Below are 14,775 nucleotides of genomic sequence, written 5' to 3'. Positions count from 1 at the left end.
ATAAATTTTTATTTCCTATTCCTACTATCTAAATTAAGCACTCATGAAAAACTTCAAGTAATTTCAAAATAATTCAAGAGAGTTGAGTTACTTACCTTGTAATCGAAGCCCGTCAAAGCCCAATTCACCGTTTCATCTTTGGAAGTTCTTGATTCACCCTTGGTTAACTTCCTCTTCTTTGGCATCTTCCTCCGTTCAAGTTTATTGTTTATTTTAGATTTTTGTTTAACGAACTTATTAAGATTTAGTGTTCGAAGTTCAAATTCATCATTGTCCTTATCACTTGAGTCATCGCTCAAATGGTATTCATTTGTCCGGAGTTCCAAATCCTTCCTATTCTTTGGAAGGTGGTTCAAGTGATCATCGGGTTCAAAATGTTCCAAAAGTGTCATTTCATAGGTCATTAATGACCCGATTAATTCTTCTAATGGAAAATCATTTAAATTTTTTATCTCTTGTATTGTGGTTATTTTAGAATCCCACCTTTTTGGAAGGGATCTTAAGATCTTGCTTACGAGATCAAAATTTAAAAAAGATTTACCAAGAACTCTTAGATTATTGACGACATCCGTGAAACGGGTATACATGTCGTCTATAGTTTCACTTGGTTACATTCGAAAAGCTCAAAATCATGCAATAAAATGTTAACTTTTGAGTCTTTGGCTCTACTAGTTCCCTCGTGCGTGATTTCAAGTATTCACCAAATATCAAAAGCCGTTTCGCATGTAGAAATCCGATTGAACTCATTTATGTCCAAAGCGCAAAATAAGACATTCATAGCCTTTGCGTTTAAAGAAAAATACTTCTTCTCCAAAACCGACCATTCGTTCATCGGTTTAGAGGGAAGTTGAAAATTATTTTTAACAATATTCCATAAATCCAAATTTATAGAAATCAAGAAAACTCTCATTCAAGTTTTCCAATAAGTGTAGTCCAATCTGTTAAACAACGGTGGACGAACAACCGAAAAGCCCTCTTGAAAGCCATGAAGAGCCATTTCTCTTGGGTGTAAATCTAAAATGAGAAATACCAGGCTCTGATTCCAATTGTTAGGATTGGAGCTGCATTAAGAGGGGGGGTGGTGAATTAGTGCAGCGGATTAAAACTCATAAGTTTAAAAACGATTTCGTAAATGCGTAGAGATTTCAATTCATTAATGACTTGGAGAAAGTAGCTCGAGTAAAGTGAGAGGATGAAAACTGAAAGCTTGCTGCTGTGTAAATAATGGTTTCAAAAAGGTAAGAACTCACATTCAAGGAACGCACCAATTTAAAGTGGTTTGGTCAAAATGACCTACATCCACTTGCGAAGCCTTCTTCAATGAGGCTCCCAACTTCCACTAGCAAATTACTTTGAAGGGAAAGGACAAATACCCCTCTTACAACCTTTTACAAGTGGTTCACACTCTTACAAATTTTCAAAGAGAAAGAGGGAGGTGAACACTCAAGCTATTGAAAACAAAAACTTGCTAAAGACTTTGCTAAGACTTTTATCTCAATCTCTTGCTTCTCAAAGGTTGTCATCTCAGCTGAGAATTGAGGGGTATTTATAGGCTCCAAGAGGATTCAAATTTGGGCTCCAAATTTTGAATTCTCTTGGGTTTCCAAGGCTGGCGATGCCACCGCCTGTCAGTGTCTGACACTGACAATGTACTGGCGGTGCCACCGCCTAGTCCGGCAGTGCCACAGCCGGACCTCTCGGGTGCTGGGCGATGCCACCGCTCAGTCCAGTGGTGCCACTGCTCAGTTCTCGGGTTCTGGGCGGTGCCACCGCCTACACTATTTCAGCTCACTGGTTGGGCTCCAAACTTGGCCCAAACCAGTCCGAACTCGGATCCAATTGGCCCCTACTTGGGTTATAGGATTAACACCTAATCTTAACCATAATTAACGTACTAACTATGAATTTAAAGACATTTCCTAAGTATTACAAAGTCCGCAAGTCAAGACTTCTTCCGGCGAGCTTCCGGCAAACTTCCGACGGTCTTCCGATAAACTTTCGGAAACCATTCGGCATACTCCCGGCAAGCTCCTAGACTTCACGATTTGATCTTGGGGAGTTCCGACGAGCTTCTTCGGCAAGCTACGATTTTTCTCAGTGAGCTCCGCGAACTTCCAACGAACCTTTCGGTGAGCTTCCGAAAAACCCTTCGGCAAGCTCCCTACTCAATCTCGACTAGTTCCGGCAGCATTCCCGACGAACCTTCGGACTTCCATCGAACTCTCGAACTGGCAACGAATCCTTCACGCTTGACTCCAACACTTTGTTTCGCTTTATGTCTTCATCGTTATCGTAGTTAATCCTGCACACACAAGACAAAACTCTACTCCGATCTAGACAATTATTACAACGCTAATTGATATTCTGTTGCCCGGCACATCATTGGTTGGCACTTCGTCCGATTCTTCCGTGCATCGTCCTCTCTTGCGGCTTGTTGCCCAATCGGCGATTGACCTCCGCAACCCCGATATCCTTGGCGTAATTCCGCTCTCCTTGGCCCGATGCCCGACATCCGAAGCCTTCTGCCGTCCAATATCCTAATGTGATCTCCTCCGGCGCAATGTCAATTCCTCTTGTGTCAACTGTCTAATCCTGATCGAGTACACCTGCATCACTCAAAATGCAGTTAAACATCTAAATACAATCAATTAGTTTCATCATCAAAATCCAAGATTCAACATAAATAATAATGCATGGCTTTTGTGTGGAAAACTAAACATGAAGAGTTAGATTAACTTAATTATTTTGATTGCAAATGCATTACTATAACAAACAAATTGATTTTGATTGAAAATACTCTATATCTAATGAAATCATGCTTCATGATTTAATAATAAAATGATATTTTAAAATTATGCATGATGATTCTTGTGATTTATGGATTATTGATCGTTGACATAATGAAAGTTCTTTTTAAACGTTGATCCATGTTTTTATTTGGCATAAAAATTTGGGCATGCTTATATGGAATCAATCATATGAATTGAAACACTAAAAAAGGGAAGCTTTCTCCTTGAAAATTTTTTTTTTCTCTACTTTATCGATTTTTCAAAAACAAATTAATGAATCTATTTATGTTACTTTTAATGTATCTCTTGAAAAGTGATTTTGATGATTTAACGATTTGAAATTGAATGAGGAATAGTTTGATTTCATTAGAAGAGAATTAGGCATGCTAAATCTTCCAAATGTATGAATTACTTTTTTGGATTTCTCGGTTCTTCATAAATTGAATTTTCTTTTTAAATCGAGATCATCTTTCTATTTACAAGAAAAGAGATTTGATTTATGAAGTTTTATTCATTGATTTTTTATCCTTTGTTTAATGATCATTTCCCATGAATTTTTCCTCACTCTTCTCATGAAAGAAGAATTTTTATTCATGGACTTTTAGTATGTGATGATCATTTGCAAGAATAGAGATTTGATTTTGTATGAACATCTTGATCCTTTTCATGAATCTTTTCCCTTTGCTAAAATAGAAGCTTGATTCAATGAAACTCATTTATTATGAATTTCACTTGGTTCAAATCTTTTCATGAATTTGGTTCTTGATTTTTTTTTTTTAGAATGAATTTCTCCCTTAATCTTCTTCCTCTTCTTATTATCTTTTTATGATAAAGAAAGAAAGAAACTTGCTACAAAGAACCAAAAAACTCTTAAGCAAAAATGCTAGCTTCTCATTTTTCTTGCAAAGTTTTTTCTTAACTTCTCATTTTTACTAGCTTGGATAAATTGGTGTAAAACTTACTTGACATGCTTTCAAACACCTACATTATTGAATAACTCTCCTTTTTGTTGATAACAAAGGGAGAGAAAATAAATGATGAATGTTTGTAATCAACAATCATGAAGTGATAAAAGCTTAAAAATGTTGATTTAATGTTTGGTATCATGAATACTTTAGTATCATGTATGATATGTCCATAATGGTGATTGATTTATTTTTAGTATCATGCATAGAGTAAGGATAATATGTAAAGTTTTGAAATTGTGCATGTTGTAAATTGAAACTATAATGATGCTAGCTAGCTAGCTTACATACTTCAAGAAGAAGCAAAAAGCTTGCTCATCTCAAAAGATGCAAAAATTTTACCAACTTTCATATGTGTAAAACTGCTAGCTTGCATATTCTAAAATGTTATAAAATTCATTAACTTGCATGATATAGAACTTGCTATCTTGAACATCAACAAAAGTGCTATCTTGCTTATCTTAAGAAGTAAAACTTGCAACTTGCACATTACAAAAGAAAGCAAGAAATGCTAGCTTGCACACTTCAACAAGAGGCAAAAATGCTATCTTGTATTCTTTTTCGAAAACTTGCTAGCTTAAACATTGCAAAGAAAAGCAAACATGCTAAACTCTACACATCTCTAAAACTTGCTAACTTACATGATGATAAAACTGGATATTATGCAATGATTTGAACTTGTATGTTTAAATACTTGATAGTTGAACTTCTCCTTTTTGTTCATGACAAAGGGGGAGAAGTATGATGTTATGCATGATTTTATCATGACATGTTGCTTGGATTTTTAAATCCAAGAGTTCTATCAATATGGTATATTGATAGGGGGAGTTAAGGTTAACTCCGTCATCAATTAGTTGTCATCATCAAAAGGGGGAGATTGTTGAATCTCGAATTTTGATGATGAAATCAATTGAGAGTGTTTATGATTTAATCTACATTTTGAGTGGTGTAGGAAGCTTCGATCAGGGAGACACAATTAAAGCAGGAAGAATCATGTTGGGCTGGAGAGAAACATGTTAGAAGATTGGACATCGAGCCGGAGAATCGATCGACGTATCAATAGAAGGCTTCGGGCCATGAGTTCGGGCATCAGGCTAAGAAAAGTAGAAATTGTGCTAAGGAAATCGGTGTTACGGAGGTTAACTAGCCGATTGGACAATAGGTTGCAAGAGAGGACGATGCACCAAAGAATCGAACGAAGTATCGATGAACCAATGACATGCCGGACAACATGATTAAAACTTTATAATAATTGTCTAGATCGAAGTAGGTTTTATTTGTGCATGATTAACTACAATAACAAGGCATAAAGCAAAATGAAGTCCCTGAGTCAAGAACACGAATTTGTTGGGAGTTCGAGAGTCCGTCGGAAGTCTGAACATTCATCGAAAGTTCTATCGGAATTGACCGAGAAGTCCAGGAGCTTACCAGGAGTCCACTGGAACATTGCTAAGAGATCGTCAAAAGTTCATCGGAAGATCGTCGGAAGCTCACCGGAAGAAACCTAGACTAACCGGACCAGATTTGCTTAGTGTTTGCCTTAAATTTTTTAGTTAACACAAAATTGAGATTAAAATTGAGCCAACCCAATTAGGGGACAAATGAGCCCATGTATGGACTGTGTTGGGCCCAATGAAAGGCCCAAACAGTGACCCAACATGTGGCACCATCGTGGCATAATCTTCGAGACTATGTCATGTCACGACCCGAGTCTGATGAGCCAACTGGCCAATAACTCCATTTTGGTCCTTCAACCGCGGACCAAAATGCTTAAGCGAGAGTTAACATAGTATACTCATCAGGCCCTTATAAGCTAATCATACACATTGCCCACTTCCGACGTGGGACTAATGGGATGTTACAATATCCCCAACTCAATTAGCTCGACGACCTCGTCAAGCCCCGACATAACCCAGATCGAACCCTAGCATAGTGTATGTGAGGTTTAACTCAGTGGTGGCTCCACGCCGTGATGAGTTCTCGACTGCATCCACGGGTAGCCCTTTCCTACTCGAGCCCTCTCACCCTGCCCAAATGCTAGGTCAGCTCTGATACCAAATGTCAAACAGATAGAAGGTGAAGTAGGATTCCAAACATAATATGGTCCATCCATTTCTGAATGACCACCAAACATAATCTAGAGCATCGCGGGCTCTAAGCACATACCCTTTACCGTTTCTAGCAAAGGTCCAAATAATCCCACAAACACTAGAGTACAAAAGGGTATTGTGAACAATGCATTGCTAGGTCGGCTTCAAAATGTTCCATATGTAGTTGATATGTTCCGAAATGTTTCATTTATTATTGATATGCTCCAATTACTCTATGCTCCATTTGTTATGAACCAAATAGGTTTTGAATGACATGACATATATGATTTTGTATCTAATGATATGGTATCTTGAAAATTCTTGAATTCTACCAGAAATCGAGCTTTGGTCGATTTCGGATATTCTGGTTTCATTCCTTTAGAAATTGATATCCTTTAGCTTTCTTATTCAATTGAGCTTTATATTACTGCTTTGAATTCTTGTATGCTCTTGTCCTTAAAGTTATTTGCATTCTTGAAAACTATTGTGTAATGTTTATGCTATATCGTATAGACTCCCATACTTGTGAATTTATGTTGTGGTTATTATTTTGGTGAGTTGGGTTCAGATTTTATGAATCATCGAACGATGTGTTGTATGTTTATGAACTGCCCAGGGTTTATAAATTTGTAGATTATAGAGGAATCCAAGAGATTCAAGGATATCATCTGATTAGATACAGAATCGCAAATGTCATTTCATTTTGAAACATATTTGATTCATAACAAATGGAGCATAGAGTATTTGGAGCAAATTAATAGCGTACGAGATGTTTCGGAGCATATCAATTGTAAATAGGACATTTCAGAACATATTAGTTCATAGCAAATGGAGCACAGAGTAAATGGAGCATATCAATAACGTACGAGATGTTCCAGAGCATATCAATGGCAAATAGGACATTTCAGAACATATTAGTTCATAACAAAAGGAGCATAGAGTAATTGGAGCATACCAATAGCGTATAAAATGTTCCGGAGCATATCAATGACAAATGAAACATTTCGGAACATATCAATGGCATGTGAAGCATTTTGAAGTATATCAATGTCATAGGAAACATTTTGGAGCATATCAATACAAAATACGAAACAGAAGCTCAGACGTCGTACCCTAGCATAGTGCATGTGAGGTTTAACTCAATGGTGGCTCCACGCCGTGATGAGTTCTCGACTCTATCCACGGGTAGCCCTTTTCTACTCGAGCCCTCTCACCCTACCCAAGTGCTAGGTCGGCTCTGAATTTCATATCAAACAGATAGAAAGTGAAGTAAGATTCCAAACATAATATGGTCCATCCATTTCTGAATGACCATCAAACATAATCTAGAGCATCACGAGCTTTAAGCACATACCCTTTACCATTTCTGGCAAAGGTCCAAATAATCCCACAAATACCAGAGTACAAAAGGGTATTGTGAACAATAAATTGGGACATATCGGAAGCATATGCGGAATAATAAAATGTACATGTGCCTTTATGAGTCAATATGATGCAAACATAATCCTTTACAAATGTATTCAGATTTGAAAGGAAATGAAAGCAAGAGTATACAAGGATTCCAAGCAATCACATATAGCTCAATTCAAATAAGAAGGTTAGATGAAATCAATTTCCAAAAGAATGAAACCAGAATATGTAAAATCAACCAAAGCTCGATTTTTGGCAGAATTCAAGAGGCACATTGAACAAATGATTCAAACTATCAATCGTACTCCAATTTACTCAAAAATATATAATTGGAAAGATATTTTAATCTACTTCTAGATAAAATAAGCTTCATATGAATTGAACTGTACAACAGAGAGAATTACAAATAATTTGGTAAATAAGGGTTGCAGAACAAAATCTCTGTTTGGCAGAATTCATAATGTCAGATTCAACAGATAACTGGGTAGGTGTTTGGATTCCAAATCTTTCAATCCATATATCAAAAGAAAGATCTACGAGTCTAGTTTCCAATGAAATCTGTTTTAAACAAATCAGAGTTTCCAACAAAGACTTATAGGTAGCTCGGTATCCAAAGGTCAGAATTCAGAAGTTGTACATATTCGAATCGTTACGTCTAAACAGGAGATATATCAAATGCAAGGTTAGAACAATTTAAAGTTCCTCATATTCAAAGTAAATGTAGAGATAAAATTACAGTAAGGAAAGATCAGGACACTTGCAATAAGAAATATTAGAAAGCTTGCACTAGAAAGGATTGTAACACTTGCAATAGAAAGGATCAGAACACTTGCAATAAGAAAAAATAGAACAATTATAGGAGAAATGATCAGAAAACTTGCCTTTCAAAGATTTTGATCTAAAGATCCAAAGAAGGTGTCAGCCCAAATTCTTCTACTTTTCCTCCGTGTCCTCTTCCTGTTTCATTTTCTACATGTCTTCTCTTTTTCCTCCACAACTGCAGCTCATGCAGAATATAGATGTTAGGATCGAGAGCACTAAGAGGGGGGGGTGAATTAGTGCAGCGGAAATCTTATAATAATTTAAAAACCAAAAGCTGCGTTCGTTCAAAAATTATTGTGATGCAAAAGCAAATTCGCAGTTTGTATCTAGGTGCAGTTTGCGTCTAAGCGCAGATTGCGTTCAAGCGCAGTTTTGCGTCTAAGCGCAGTTTTGCGTCTAAACTCAGATTTACGTCTAAACGCAGATTTACGTCTAAACGCAGATTTACGTCTAAACGCAGTTTTACGTCTAAACGCAGTTTTGCGTCTAAGCGCAGTTTTACGTCTAAACGCAGATTTACGTCTAAACGCAGATTTACGTCTAAACGTAGTTTTACGTCTAAACGCAGATTTACGTCTAAACTTTGAAACTCGTTTATATACTTGCAGAAGGCAGTATGCAGTTGAAATCAAGACGTAAACGTGAACTGAAAACCAACGATTGAGCGAGGAAAGCCGATTTACGTCTGAATGCAGTTTTACGTCTAAATGTTGAAACTCGTTCGTAAAATCGTAGAGGACAGATTGCAGTTATTAATAGGATTAAAATGTAAGCGTAAACTGCAAGGAAGCTCGTTCGTAAAAGCGCGGAAAACAGTTCTGCAGAATCAAACGTAAACGTAAACTGTAATGTATGAAAATACAAAGTTACGTCTGAATGCAGATTTGGAAGAACAGCTCTTAGAACTTGTTCGTGAAAGCGCAGAGAGCAGTAGTGATGAGGGAGGTTTGCAGTAATGATAAAGTACTCGAAATTAAATGCAAACCAGAGATTTAGAGTGGTTCGGTCAGCCTTGACCTACTCCACTTTTGGCTTCCTCCACCGATGAGGTTGCCGACGTCAACTAGGTGCCTTCCTTCAATGGGCGAAGGCCAAACTTCCCTCTTACAGTTTCTCTCCTTTTGACAGGCTTAGGAGACAACCTTTACAGACCTTTCTCTCCTCACTTTACAGTTGAAAACTTGAAGAACAGAAGGAGGAGACTTAAAGGCTTTACAACACTTTTGAGCTCTTTAGAATCACAGAAAAGATCACAATTTTGGTATGGGTCTGTTATCTTTTCAGTGCTGAATGGGTGGGGTATTTATAGGCCCCAACCCAATTCAAAATTCGAGCTCAAAACGATCAAATCGATCAAATCCCAGAATTCTGGGATCAGGCGGTTGCACCTCTCGCCTGGAGAGGTGGCACCGCCTGGCAGAGCTCGAAGACTGAGCTCTGCCGATTGCTTCTTCTCTGCCAGAGCTCGAAGACTGAGCTCGATGGTTGCATCACCTGGCAGAGCTCGAAGACTGAGCTTGGTGGTTGCATCACCTGGCAGAGCTCGAAATCTGAGCTCGGTGGTTGCATCACTTGGTAGAGCTCCAAACTGAGCTCAAGCTGATGCACCAATCTGCCAGAGCTCGAAGACTGAGCTTGGTGAATGCATCACCTGGCAAAGCTCGAGACTGAGCTCAGGCTGATGCACCACACTGCCAGAGCTCGAAGACTGAGCTCGGTGGTTGCATCGCCTGGCAGAGCTCGGAACTTGAGCTCTGGCGGTGCAACCTCTTGGCTGGAGCGGTTGCACCTCCCAGCCTTGCAACCCTGGCGGTTGCACCTCCTGGCTGGGGCGGTTGCACCTCCCAGCCCCACAGCCCAGGCGGTTGCACCTCCTGGCTGGGGCGGTTGCACCTCTCAACCCCACAGCCCAGGCGGTTGCACCTCCTGGCTGGGGCGGTTGCACCTCCTGGTGCAATCAGGGTCCGAATGGCTCACTCCATTCGACCCACTTTGAATCTTTTCAGGGACCCAATTGCCCCAAGATTAAGCTAATGGGATCACTTCCCATTTTCATGCTTAATCATCGTGCTAACTACGAATATCTCTAAGACAACTTCTGCAGCTTTGCTCCAATGCGTCAATCGCTTCTTCCGGCGAGTTTCCGGCCAACTTCCGACGATCAACCGACAACCTTCGGTGATCCTTCTGCGGACATCCGGCATACTCCTGGACTTTGCGATGATCCACTTGGCGAGTTCCGACGAGCTTCGCTTGGCAAGCTTCTGGACTTCTCGGATCTGTTCTCTCTGAACCTCCGACGACCGTCCGAACTTCCGTCGAACTCTCGAACTCCCAACGTGATCCTGATCTTGACTCCGGCGCAACTCCTGCTGCTTGTCTTACTCTCATCGTAGTTAATCCTGCACACTTATCTCAACACATAGATTAGATAACAAATGACAATTGATTTCATCATCAAAATCCGAGATTCAACAATCTCCCCCTTTTTGATGATGACAATCAATTGATAAAGGAGTTATCCTTAACTCCCCCTATCTATATGCCATAGTTGAGATAAGTCAACCTTGAATTCAAGACCTAAGAATTCAAGTGACGTATTGATAAGTTAGATCAGTTAAACTTATCAATGCTCCCATCATGATGCCTATCATGATGTATCTCTTCAAGAATTATGTCAATGCATGACATACATCATCAAGTTTGTATGATTGTGTTTGTAACCATTCATCATGTAATCATATAAAGCAACGAAGGACTTTTTACATGATGCTCACATTTGAGATTTTCTAGTAAGTTTGCATTTTCTTTACAATATCAAATCAAGATATGATGCAAACTATAGTACATGTTCACATATCTCTTGGTGATGCAAGGATGGCATAACATTGTTTATAGCATCACTCAAGTATTTGCAACTATGACATAGATATGATTATGGCAGTTTAGCTATGACATAGTGTTTATCAATTCATATTTTTCTCCCCCTTTGTCATCAACAAAAAGCATGATAGCATTATTAAGCATATAAAAGAAGTCATGACACATATATCACTGTATTGTTTTTGCTTGACGGAGGAAAGTCATTTTCCAAGGAGTTTTAATAAGAGTGTACGGGAACATCCCATTTTTAGCATACATCCTGAAAAATGAACTTCTTACATGCATTAAAAATATTTGTCACATAATTTGCAACATGTTAAGCGTTGTCAAGGCATGTAATAGTATTCGAATAATTTTGATGTAGTAACATAATTATTTTAAGTACAGCATTATATCATATTGCATAGCAGGATTTTTAGCAAGTGTAGCATTGCATCACATGGTAAGATATCAGCTCGTATGATGCAAATTTTTGTTTGATACATGGCATGATAGCAAACATATTAGCAATAGCTATCATATCAATGTCATACTACTAACTTATCAACTTACATTGGTATGTTGCTTCATATTTTCAAGGCATGTAATAGTAATAACATCCGAAAGATAATTTTAACTAGTTTAAGTATTCGGACACATCAACATTCCTAATTCTCTTCTTATGTAATCAAATTGTTCTTCACATAGGGGTTTTGTGAAGATATCAGCCAGTTGATGTTTGGTATCAATAAATTCTATGGTCACGTCATGATTAGTGACATGATCACGTATAAAGTGATGTCTAATATCAATGTGTTTTGTTCTTGAGTGTTGTATAGGATTTTTAGTTAAGCATATTGCACTCGTGTTATCACATTTAATGGGAATATCTTTAAGATTCACTTTGTAATCTTCTAAAGTGTTTTTCATCCATACAACTTGTGCACAGCATGCACTTGCTGCAATGTATTCAGCTTCGGTTGTTGATAGGGCAACCGAGTTTTGTTTCTTAGATGACCAGGATACAAGGGCATGTCCTAAAAATTGACATGATCCTGATGTGCTTTTTCTGTCTAGTTTACAGCCAGCGAAGTCCGCATCAGCATAAGCTGTTAATTCAAAATTTTCTGATTTTGGGTACCATAATCCTAGATTGGTAGTTCCATTAAGATATCTGAGTATTCTTTTGACAGCTTTGAGATGAGATATCTTAGGGTCTGATTGAAATCTAGCACAAAGTCCTACACTGAACATAATGTCTGGTCTTGTGGCAGTGAGGTAAAGTAAACTTCCTATCATACCCCTATAGGTTTTTTGATCGAAGCTTTCTCCATTCTCATCAATTTCTAACTTAGTGGAGGTGCTCATAGGAGTGTCAATGGCTTTTGAATTATTCATTTTGAACTTCTTTAGCAAACTCACAGCATATTTGGTTTGACTAATAAAGATGCCATTGCTTAGTTGTTTGATTTGTAGGCCTAAGAAGAATGTTAACTCTCCCATTAGACTCATTTCGAATTCATGACTCATAGTTTTCGAAAATGATTCACAAAGAGATTCATTTGTAGAACCAAAGATAATATCATCAACATAAATCTGAACAATGAGAAAATTATCTTCAAAATTCTTGATAAATAATGTAGTATCAACCTTGCCTTTAATGAAATTATTTTCAATGAGAAAAGAGCTAAGTCTCTCATACCAAGCCCTTGGGGCTTGTTTTAAACCATAGAGAGCTTTAGTTAATCTAAACACATGATTAGGGTAGCCATTATTTCCAAATCCAGGAGGTTGTTCAACATAAACTTCTTCGGAAATGAAACCATTTAGAAAAGCGCTTTTAACATCCATTTGAAATAACTTAAAATTATTGCAACTAGCGTAGGCAAGGAGCAACCTTATGGCTTCCAATCGAGCCACAGGTGCGAAGGTTTCTTCGTAATCGATACCTTCTTCTTGGTTGAAACCTTTGGCCACTAATCTAGCCTTGTTTCTAACCACGATACCATTTTCATCTTGCTTGTTTCTAAAGACCCATTTAGTACCAATTACTAAATGGTCATTTGGCCTAGGAACAAGCGTCCACACCTCATTTCTCTCAAATTGATTTAATTCATCTTGCATTGCGATGATCCATGAATCATCTTTCATGGCTTCATCAACACATTTGGGTTCAATTTGGGAGAGAAAAGCGGCGTTGGCACAAAAGTTTTTAAAAGAAGATCGTGTTTGAACCCCCTTTGATGTGTCTCCTAGGATTAGCTCCTTAGGATGAGCATCAATATACTTCCAATCCTTGGGTAAGGATGTTTTGGAAGTGGATGCAACCAAGTTGCTAGTTGGAGACGGGGTTTCGTTTAAATTCAAGGAATCAAAATTAACATCATCATCAAGATCATTTTTCTTAATTTCTGAAATCTCATTGAAAACAACATGGATGGATTCTTCAATAATTAAGGTTCTTTTATTGAAGATGCGAAAAGCTTTAGAAACCGAAGAATAACCAAGAAAGATTCCTTCATCAGATTTAGCATCGAATTTTCCTAAGTTATCCTTTTCATTCAAGATAAAACACTTACACCCAAAGACTTTAAAATATGAGACATTGGGTTTTTTGTTATTCCATAACTCATAGGGAGTTTTGGAGAGTAAGGGTCTTACTAGGACTCTATTCAAAATATAACATGCAGTGTTTACAGCTTCGGCCCAAAAATATTTGGGTAGGCTATGTTCATTCAACATGGTTCTTGCCATTTCTTGCAAATTTCGATTTTTTCTTTCTACTACCCCATTTTGTTGAGGATTTCTTGGAGTAGAGAAGTTATGGTTGTATCCGTTGAGTTCACAGAATTCTTGGAAGTCATGGTTTTGAAATTCTCCACCGTGATCACTTCTAATTGACGAAATCATAGATTCCTTCTCATTTTGAACAAGTTTACAAAACTTGGTAAAATGTCTAAAGCATTCATTTTTTTGTTTTAAGAAGTAGGTCCATGTATATCTGCTGTAGTCATCAATAATGACAAAGGCGTATTTGCTACCTCCTAGACTCGATGTAGATATTGGTCCGAACAAGTCCATATGGATCAATTGTAAGGGCCTAGAGGTGCTTATTTGATTCTTAGCTTTGAAGCTACCCCTTATTTGCTTACCTAATTGGCAAGCATCACATACATTATCTTTGATGAACTTGATATGAGGAATTCCTCTTACAAGTTCTCTAGATGATACTTGATTGATTAGTTTCATGCTAGCATGACCTAATCTTCTATGCCATAGCCAAGCATCCTCATTCATAACGGCAAAGCACATTTCATCACATAAGTTATTGATGTCAATAGTGTATACGTTGTTTTGTTTTAATGCAATCATAGATATATTTTTGTGTGGTTTTTCAATGATGCAGGCATTAGATTCAAATCTTATAATATATCCTTTATCACATAATTGACTAATGCTCAAGAGGTTATGTTTTAAACCATCAACTAGTAAAACATCTTCAATAGAGAGGTTGGATTTGTTACCTATGGTTCCTTTGCCAATGATTTTACCCTTGTTGTTGTCTCCGAAGGTGACATATCCTTCGTCTATGCTAGAGAGCTTAGAGAATTGAGATGGATCTCCGGTCATATGCCTGGAGCATCCACTATCAAGGTACCATTTCTTGCTCCTAGCTTGCGATTGTTTAGTTTTCTACAAGAAAGGATGATGTTTAGGTACCCATTTGCTTTTGGGTGCTTCATAAATAGATCTATATTTTCTATCATGTTGCATAGAGTTTATCATGGTTCCTTTAGGAACCCAAACTAATTTGTTTGGACTTGTTTTCTTGAATGG

This window comes from Musa acuminata, chromosome BXJ3-5 (assembly GCF_036884655.1).
Source record: "Musa acuminata AAA Group cultivar baxijiao chromosome BXJ3-5, Cavendish_Baxijiao_AAA, whole genome shotgun sequence".
Classification (NCBI taxonomy): domain Eukaryota; kingdom Viridiplantae; phylum Streptophyta; class Magnoliopsida; order Zingiberales; family Musaceae; genus Musa; species Musa acuminata.
Note: the sequence above shows the minus strand (reverse complement) of the source record.